The sequence below is a fragment of the Bubalus kerabau genome, chromosome 5, assembly GCF_029407905.1.
Source record: "Bubalus kerabau isolate K-KA32 ecotype Philippines breed swamp buffalo chromosome 5, PCC_UOA_SB_1v2, whole genome shotgun sequence".
NCBI lineage: Eukaryota > Metazoa > Chordata > Mammalia > Artiodactyla > Bovidae > Bubalus > Bubalus kerabau.
This window is the reverse complement of record NC_073628.1, coordinates 25551982-25561383: the sequence shown is the minus strand read 5'-3', so window position 1 is coordinate 25561383 and position 9402 is coordinate 25551982. Positions and strand designations below refer to the sequence as shown.

Here is a 9402-nt window from a genome sequence, read left to right as displayed (position 1 = left end):
TCAAAGGCTTTGGCATAGTCAATAAAGCAGAAATAGATGTTTTTCTGGAACTCTATTGCTTTTTTGATGATCCATCAGATGTTGGCAAATTGGTGTCTGGTTCCTCTGCCTTTTCTAAAACCAGCTTGAACATCAAGGAGTTCACGGTTCACATATTGCTGAAGCCTGGCTTGGAGAATTTTGAGCATTACTTTACTAACCTGTGAGATGAGTGCAATTGTGTGGTAGTTTGAGCATTCTTTGGCATTGCCTTTCTTTGGGATTGGAATGAAAACTGACCCTTTCCAGTCCCGTGGCCACTGCTGAGTTTTCCAGATTTGCTGGCATATTGAGTGCAGCACTTTCACAGCATCATCTTTCAGTATTTGAAAGAGCTCAACTGGAATTCCATCATCTCCACTAGTTTTGTTCGTAGTGATGCTTTCTAAGGCCCACTTGACTTCACATTCCAGGATGTCTGGCTCTAGGCCAGTGATCACCCCATCCTGAGTATCTGAGTTGTGAAGATCTTTTTTGTACAGTTCTTCTGTGTATTCTTGCCACCCCTTCTTAATATCTTCTCCTTCTGTTAGGTCCATACCATTTCTGTCCTTTATTGAACCCATCTTTGTATGAAATGTTCCCTTGGTATCTCTAATTTTCTTGAAGAGATCTCTAGGCTTTCCCATTCTGTTGTTTTCCTCTATTTCTTTGCATTGATGGCTGATGGAGGCTTTCTTATCTCTTCTTGCTATTCTTTGGAAATCTGCATTCAGATGTTTATGTCTTTCCTTTTCTCCTTTGCTTTTCGCTTCTCTTCTTTTCACAGCTATTTGTAAGGCCTCCCCAGACAGCCATTTTGCTTTTTTGCATTTCTTTTCCAGGGGGATGGTCTTGATCCCTGTCTCCTGTACAATGTCACGAACCTCATTCCATAGTTCATCAGGCACTCTATCTATCAGATCTAGGCCCTTAAATCTATTTCTCACTTCCACTGTATAATCATAAGGGATTGGATTTAGGTCATACCTGAATGATCTAGTGGTTTCCCCTAATTTCTTCAATTTCACACCTCTCCAAAGTTGATTTTTAAAATCAGACAAACAGAAAAGTCAAATTACAAATTAAAAACAAAAGAGGAAAATTATTTCTACACAGCCATGGCGAAGTAGTCTCTATTAACAAGTATTAACAATATAAAATATAGCCCCTCAATATAGAAATTACCACAGGAAATTCTAAAATTGAATAAAATGATCCCAGATGGAAGTGTAAGAAGGAATAAATAGCACTGGAAAAGGTAAATATGTAGGTAGAAATGAAACACTTATTTTTATTAGATAAGTGTTTATTTAATAAGTGTGATCATTAAAGTGGGCTTCCGTGGTGGTTTAGATAGTAAAGAATCTGCCTTCAATGCAGGAGACCTGGATTCGATCCCTGGGTCGGGGAAGATCCCCTGGAGAAATGAGTGTCAACCCGCTCTAGTATTCTTGTCTGGGGAATCCCATGGACAGAGACAACATCTTGTGAAGTTTACAACACAGTTGGAAATAAAATAGAGGGCAACAATATAAAAAATATAGAAAGCTGATACATGTACTTAAATGACTGTAAAGGTCTTGGATTGTTTAGAATTTAGCATGGCCTCTAACAGTGATGTTTAGTTAATATACAGCAGATTGCCTGTTATGACATTGCTCTTCTGAGTTGAGTTTTCGAGTTGTGAACACCTGTGAATGGCTTGTCATGCTTCATTAATAATTTCAAAATACCCCAATATCACATAATCAAACATGTGAATATACATCCAGTGGACATCCTTTAGAGGAGTGATGAAAAGTCTTATATGTCTTGTCCATTAATATGTCACTCCAGGAGAGTCCTTGTCTTCTCTTTATATATAATGATCTTAAGTGCTATCATATGGGCATCTGACCACTTCAAACTTGATTCTGCACAAATTTCAAACACATTTTCAAAATTCTTTTTATGGCTTTCCACTGCCCCTGCTGACTGTGGGTGAAATAGATGCATAGAGTGGTACTGAATCTTTTGTTTTGCTGTCCACTCACTAAGTTGTGTCTGACTCTTTGTGATCCCATGGACTGCAACATGCCAGGCTCCCCTGTCCTCCACTATCTCCTGGAGTTTGTTCAAATTCACATCTATTGAGTCTGTTATTCTAACCATCTCATACTCTGCCATCCCCTTCTTTTACTATCTTACTCCTTTTAATATCTTACTACAGGCTGCCTAATATTTCCACATCACCACCACAGAGACACAAAAGAAATGCACATTCTGGCCTTCTTGTGATGGAAGAAGGTAAGTCCTGGCCAATATATATGCATTGTCTGGGCATTAAGATTATCAGAGAATAAAAACAGAGGTGAAAACTTTTGAATTTAGTCTCTTGTGTCCAAAATTTCTTCTTATTAGAACTAAAGGACTCAAAATACATTGTGACCTGGGCTGAAAAGCAGAATCTCTGAGAATTTGGGGCAGACTGCAAAACACGTGAACTGAAATAATCTCTATATTATTCATGCATACTCAGTCATATCCGACTCTTTGAGACCCTATGGACTATAGCCCGCCATTCTCCTCTGTCCATGTGATTTCCCAGGCAAGAATACTGGAGTGGGTTGCCATTTTATCCTCCAGGGTATCTTCTCTACCCAGGGATTGAACCTGCATCTTCTGCTTTGGCAAGTAGTTTCTTTACCACTAAGTCACCAGAGAAGTCCATATTATTTATGCTTGCTGCTGCTGCTGCTGCTGCTAAGTCACTTCAGTTGTGTCCGACTCTGTGCGACCCCATAGACAGCAGCTCACCAGCCTCCCCCGTTCCTGGAATTCTCCAGGCAAGAACACTGGAGTGGGTTACATGTTATTAATATGAATTACATGCTTGGAGAAATCCTTATTATCTGTGTGTGTAGTTTTATTTATTTTCAGATTGTGACTCATTCAACTGCCTAACCTCTGTTAGATGCCATATGGTTTACCATTTCTCTGGATGTATACTTTATGACATTCTAAAACTCACTTGTTTACTTATGTGTTTCATGTATGGATGCTGGACCTTTAGAACACGATTACTGTCTTAGAACACGATTACTGTCTCGATGTTCTGTATTTCCTGTGCCTTAAATATTTTGTTGCTGTTGTTCAGATGCCCAGTCATATCTGACTCTTTGCAACCCCATGAACTGCAGCACATAGGGCCTTAAATATAATACTCATTTAATTAAAATTTTTAAAGGAATTATTGCATTGATTAATTAATTGAGAATGCAGGATTGAATGGATGGACAGTATCAACATTAAGATTATTATGAAAGTCATCCTATTCCTTCTGGATTTACCCAGCTTCTTTCCATGCTATCTACTTACATCTCATAATTTAACTATGTACTTCTATAATTTAAGATCCCTTTTGGCTACTAGTTAACTCAGAAACTATAACTTTAAGGAATCAATTAGACACATCATGCTATTACAAACAATGTTTTAAAATTTGGGGTTAACAGGGGAATAATAGCATAATAATGAGTCTCCAAGGACAAGTTCAATACTCTATAGCTGTTACTGCAAGGAAAGACCCAAGAGCATACAGGAATATGACACAGGATGTTGAAAGTTTTCCTCAGTTTTCATCATTCCCCAACTGGAATGGAAACATCAACTCTGAATTATTTTATTATTATTAAAATTTTTTTTCCCTTTTGAAAACAGGCCTGATAACTTTTAGGGCATAGTAATGACATAAGGAAGTATTTACAAAATAAAGTTTTCCCAATTAATATTTGAAGATATGAAGAATTCATTATAGAAGTATTAAAATTATACACTATGCATCTTTATTTTCCAGAGATTTTACATGCCATTTGAACTCTCTCAGTTTTTTCTATTTATCTCTTCTCTTATCCCTTTTCAATTGTATGAAGAAGAATTGTAGAAGAAAGGATTATGGGCAGACACTGAGTTTCAGAGTAGCTTTATACTGGGATAATCATATCACATAAGAGACAAATGTTGAAGAAAAGGGGGAAATGTTTAGATTTGTAAAATTTGATGCAATAGCTTTATCTCCTAACTGAAATATCTGACAAACTAGAGTTACTAGGGACTTGAACAAGGAAAGCAGGAATAGCATGGAGAGAAAGAGAAGGCCCCTGTTTAGGAGTAATACCTAATATTATGAGTGTGCATCAGAAATTGGGTCCCTAAGAAAGTAAAAAAGTATATTGGGAAATAGAAATGGCCTATAGCACAGAAAGCATCCTAAAGAAAGGAGAGAAACATTTATAAATATGGATTACTACAGGATAAGACAATATTTTTTCTTGAGAAGTCCACAACTTAATATGGAGCATGTAAATAAACAGTGTGATGAAGCATTTAGAATCTAAATCAGGCAAAGGTAAGGTAGCTAGGGTGCTTTTCATAGTATATGGGGAGAAAAGTAGTTTATAAGAAATTGCATTTGATATATAAAATACAACTGTACAAAATTATCTGCTTTGTTATTTCAATGATTATTGATCATTGATATTGTCCTCACCAAACACTTAAAAGTTTCCTCATATTTAGTAATAGCAATGTAAGGTAAAGTTTAACATCATGGGCTTTGATGCAGGATATCTGGGGTTAAGCCTTGACCATATTCCTTACTAACCTTATTTGAGCAAGCAACCTAATCATCTTTAGTTTTCTCACTTTATATATCAACAGTACAGATCTCATAGGGTTCTTGTAATGATTAAATTATATAGTGTCTAGTATATTCTAAGCTCAGTAATATTTATATTTTTGCCTCTGAATTGTTCTAGAATAATTTAATTTGGTACAATGTAATTTTCATTGATTTTATAATTATTAAGTTCCTTGAAAACTAATAAATATGACCATATAAAATTTATCAAAATAGCTAATCAGAATAATTACATTGTGAATAATGGTGATAATCATGACTATAATTTATTATCAGCAATTTAAAGAAAGCTACATTCATGCATCTACCAAATATTATGTCAGTGGCTAGAGAGTCACTGAAATAAATTGTAGAAGGAAAGATTCTGAGAATCAGATTATCTGGCTGGTGGTCACATGTTTTAATTTTAAAACTTAAAGAATTTATTGTGACTTGATTTTGCTCAAGTACATTTACTTCAACTAAATCATTTAATCTCTGAACAGTATTGCCAGAGAAGGTCTTAAACAGATGAGAAATTGAGGTACAGTCACATCTTCATGGTTATATGTGAAAGTCCACTAGTATGGGCTGTGTAGCTATGCACTGTTTTTGTTTTTGTTTTTGTTTTTGTTTTTTTTTTAGGGTGTTTTGTCTTTACTAGACCTTATTTTTCTTTTTTTAAAATTTTATTTATTTTTTAAATTATTATTATTGTTTTTTTTTACTTTACAATACTGTATTGGTTTTGCCTTAACTTGTAAAAGAAATATGTTGAAATCCCATGATACCAAGTGACTTAATTACACTTTAATTATTCTACTTTCTAAATAGGAAGCACCCTTGGCTCCAGCCTGCAATGTATGGTGTCCCTGTCTCAGAAGAGGCTGAGGTTTGGTGAATCTAAGGAGCTCTCTGGGCAGCACGACCGTCATCACCACCAATAGTGAAAAAACCCAGCATAGAATGATTGTGCTGAATATGGACATCTGGTCCAGTAATACAAGAATTTAAAGTCAGATTGTGTGATGGAGACTGAAGGTATTTGATGGTAGCTTTGTCCTGATCACACTGACCAAACCTGAGAAACCGCAAGGCTCTCTGAAGGTGGTGATGGTTCCCAGTCTCTGAAAGGAGTCTGTCAGAGCCACAGCTTATCTTGGCAGACCTATCTAGAGAGACAAGTTGCTCAGAAGTCTGGGACTCTTTCAGTGTGGCAGCACCGACCAGGGTCAAGATGTCCTGGGAACAGGACTAGTTACCTTGGGACCTTCATGCAAACAGACACACACGTAGACACAGACAAACACACGCGCGCACACACACACACACACACACAGCCACAAAAAGAACCGAGGAGGCAGGTGCACAGCTGCATCCATAAGTAAATGACCTCTGATAATTGTTGCTGTCCTTGAACAGTGTTAACAGTGTCCCCAGATTCTAAATCCCCGTGTTTGTGTGCATAAGACATAAACAAAAAAGCATATTATCAACTTAAGAATATATAAATAAGTCCCTCCTCTGCATCAGAGATTTAGGCTGAATATTTACTTTTTTAAAAGGTAGAAAGTAAAGTCGCTCAGTTGTGTTTGACTCTTTGCGACCCCATGGACTGTAGCTCCTCCGTCCATCGGATTTTCCGGGTAAGAATACTGGAGTGGGTTGCCATTTACTTCTCCAGGAGATCTTCCCAACCTAGGGATTGAACCAGGTTTCCTGCACTGTGGGCAAATTCTTTACCATCTGAGCCACCAGGGAAGCCCTTAAAATGGCGACATGAAATGATGTTACATGTCAACTATATGTCAATAAGAGTGGAAAAAATGTAACATAAATGTACTACAGAGAAATGAGTTCATAGATCAAAATTTAAGCATGTTTATTGTAAATAAAAAATTTATAGTTTTAAAAAATTCTCAAAGAAATCTGTGAAACAGATATTTCTTACTAAGTAGTTTGAATAAAGTTTAACACTGAGAACTATATACATTGTACATTTCATGTTGATGAAATTATACTACTATATTATATTATGTTATTACTATTTTTTAAATAAGCATATGTACAGTGCAGAGATTATTTGCTCTGTTAATACGCTACTTTGTCTTTAAGCTTCAACAGAGCTTTCTTCACGTCCTTGTTCCTCAGGGTGTAGACCACAGGGTTCAGAAGGGGCATCATCACAGTGTAGAAAACAGCCACAATCCTGTCCATAGCCTCCTTGGAGCCTGGTCTCAGGTAAATGAAAACAAGGGGAACATAGAAGCAAAGAACCACAGTGCAGTGGGAGGCACAGGTCTGGAAGGCTCTCCATCTCCCCTCTGAGATGCGGATCTTCAGGATGGAATGGATGATGGACACGTAGGACAACACTATCTGGACGTGTCTGCACAGGCCAGTTTGAGGATGGGTGATGCATCGCAGAAGTAATGCTGGATCTGTTTGGGCCCACAGAAGGGCAAACAGAACATCAGTGTGGTCTGGACAGCAGAGTGCAGAGAACCTCTGAGCCACGTGGTTGTGGCCAGGATGGCACAAGTCCTCCCACTCATTATGCTGGCATACCTGAGCGGGTAACTGATGGCCAGGAAGCGGTCATAGGACATGACGGTGTAGAGGAAGCACTCGGTGCTGCCCAGGAAGTGGAAGGAGTAGAGCTGGGCCACACAGTGGGAAAGGAGACAGGACTGCCTTCTGGGGCCACCAGGATCATCAGCATTTTGGTCATGGTGACTGTGGAGAATGACATATCAGTGAAGGACAGGTGGGTCAGGAAGTGTAGTACATGGGGGTGTGCAGGCAGGGATTCACTATAATCACCAGCAGGATGAGAAGGTTCTCCACAACAGTGAGGACATAAACCACCAGGAAGATTCCAAGGAGGAATGTGTCCAGCTCTGGTGCATGCGGAAGGCCCGTGAGTGTGAACATTGTCACTAGGCTCACATTTGTCATTTCTCCACGTTTTTGCTCTCTCTCTGTGGGAATATCAAAAGTGCCCATTATTAAGGGAGAACTGAGAACCCATTCTCTAGATAGAAGCTGCATCATTCAATGTTGATAATTCTAAAGTCATACTCAACTTTATTATGAAGCTTCTTTGAAAAAAGTAATGAGATGATTTCATCATCATCCTCTCTCTCTCTCTTTCTCTCACACACACACAGATATGCAAAATAAAGTGGAGAAATTCTGTGCATTCATCTATTGGTGTATCATAAACTACCACAAATTCGGTAGCATAAAACAATTCAAATTTACTGTCTTAAAGGTTTTTTGAGTCAAGTCAGCTGGGTTTTCCTGCTCAAGGACTCACCACATAGAAATCAAGGTATTGGCTGAGTCTGAAATCTTGTCTGAGGCTCACGATCCACTTACAAGCTTATTGAAGTTGTTGTTATTCAGTTCCCTGAAACTTTGGGACTGCTCAGTAAATGATAGTGAACCACACAGCACTGTGCCTTTTATTACAAAATTGCCATATATATAATATATGATATATGTGCATGCATAATATATATTATACATGTATATAATATATATTATATATGTGTATATATATAGAGAAAAAATAAATAAATTCTCACTGTGCTATAAAGACTTCTCAATTTCAAAAGCTACAACTTCAAGGAAAATTTCATCACTGGTATTGGTACTTGTGTCTCATTAATACCACTTCCTGTTTATATAGGAAATACTCTTAAAGCAGGTTAAGAATCTAAACTTCAATAGAGAATTCTACAATCTCCAATACAATCAATAAAATACCAACCCTCATAAGATTGTTGGTATGATGCTTGTCTTATGTGAGACTATGGTTTATGAGGCTCTAAGAACAGAGCTCATATGTGTTCTCCCAGCTACAATCCACTGGGTAGGGGCTGGTTTCTAACATGCATATTTCAGTCTTAAATATGAAAGTAGTGTTAGAGATGATATCCCTCCCCCCATCTTCCACTCCTCATACTTGTAAATCCAGGTGATGCCCTCACAACAGAAGATAATTCCTTCAAATATCTGATGCATATTTAAAGCCTACTACCTGTGACAAGAAAGACAGAATCAATGAAAGAATAAAGGGCCTATGCCATCTGGAAGTCAAGAAAAGTAGGAATTGTTTACAGTGGGAAGTGAGGAAGAGATGATGCTTGTAATTTAATGCGAAATATTGTTGAGATCAAGATTGTTATTATTTTTTGAGCAATGACTCACCAACATAGGAGAAACAACATTCTCTGTTCTTAACAAAACCCATAAAAATGATATCTCCAGACAATGTGGCTTGAGATACAATAAAGCTATATTTTTAAAAAAAGAGAATAAATAACATAGACTTATCCTAATCACCTATATGGATATCAGAACTCAAAAAAATGGAAATTTTTACTGTACCAGTGGGATTTCACCATCAGAATACATCACATTTAGATTAGATAAAGTATGAAAATTTTCATCAGGTGAATTGCAAGGTAACCTGAGACAGGAGTATCAGTGAAAGGTATCAGTGTTTGACTTGTCTGTTAATGTAATAGCAACTTAGTCCCTCTTCATAGGTCCTTCATAGGTCCCATATATATACAAACAGTATATATATATATCGGAGAAGGCAATGGCACCCCACTCCAGTACTCTTGCTTGGAAAATCCCATGGACGGAGGAGCCTGGTAGGCTGCAATCCATGGGGTCGCTAAGAGTCGGACACGACTGAGCGACTTCACTTT

At 37.6% G+C, this 9402-nt stretch overlaps 1 pseudogene; it reads right to left on the bottom strand.

The window, feature by feature from the left end:
- Positions 1 to 6769: 6769 nt before the first annotated feature.
- LOC129653789 (olfactory receptor 10G4-like) lies at positions 6770 to 7636 on the bottom strand (annotated as a pseudogene).
- Between the last annotated feature and the right edge of the window lie 1766 nt (positions 7637 to 9402).